The sequence below is a fragment of the Oratosquilla oratoria genome, chromosome 6 (assembly GCF_046742065.1).
Source record: "Oratosquilla oratoria isolate Oo_2021 chromosome 6, ASM4674206v1, whole genome shotgun sequence".
Classification (NCBI taxonomy): domain Eukaryota; kingdom Metazoa; phylum Arthropoda; class Malacostraca; order Stomatopoda; family Squillidae; genus Oratosquilla; species Oratosquilla oratoria.
Window position 1 is genome coordinate 66,741,795 of NC_134782.1, and position 751 is coordinate 66,742,545.

Here is a 751-nt window from a genome sequence, read left to right on the forward strand (position 1 = left end):
GTGAAAGTGACGAAAGATCATGATAACTAAATAAAAAGACGCATTACAATTGGTTGGAAAGTGTTTGGTAAGTATAATAAGATCCTGAGAGGCTCTCTATCTTTATATTTGAAACGTAAAGTTTACAATCAATGCATTCTACCAGCAGTAATCTACGGGTGTGAGACTTGGAAACTAACGAAGGCAATGGAAACAAAACTAAGGACAGCACAGAGGAGAATAGAGAGATCAATGATGGGAATAACGTTAAGAGACCGAAAGAGAGCAAGTTGGGTGAGAGAGCAGACTAGAGTGAGAGATATTGTGGAAGCAGTAAAAGAGAGGAAGTGGAATTGGGCAGGTAAATTAGTACGAACGACTGATGAGCGATAGTATAAGTGTGTTACTGAGTGGGCGCCGCGAGATGGGAAGCGTGGAAGAGGGAGACCAGTCAGAGGGTGGAGAGACGAGATTGAGAAGTTTGCAGGAGTGAAGTGGCAGAGGATGGCGCGGTCGTGTAAATCATGGAAGGCTAAGAAGGAGGCCTTTGTTCAGCAGTGGACTCAGGATGGATGATTTGATATATATATATATATATATATATATATATATATATGTACATATATATATAAATATATATACTGTATATGTAGAAAACCACATAAGAAAACGATAAAATATAGACCGAGCGCTTTCGTTTATTCTGACATCTTCTAGGTGTCTGAATAGACGAAAGAACTCGGTCTATAATTCATCGTTTCCTTATGTGGTT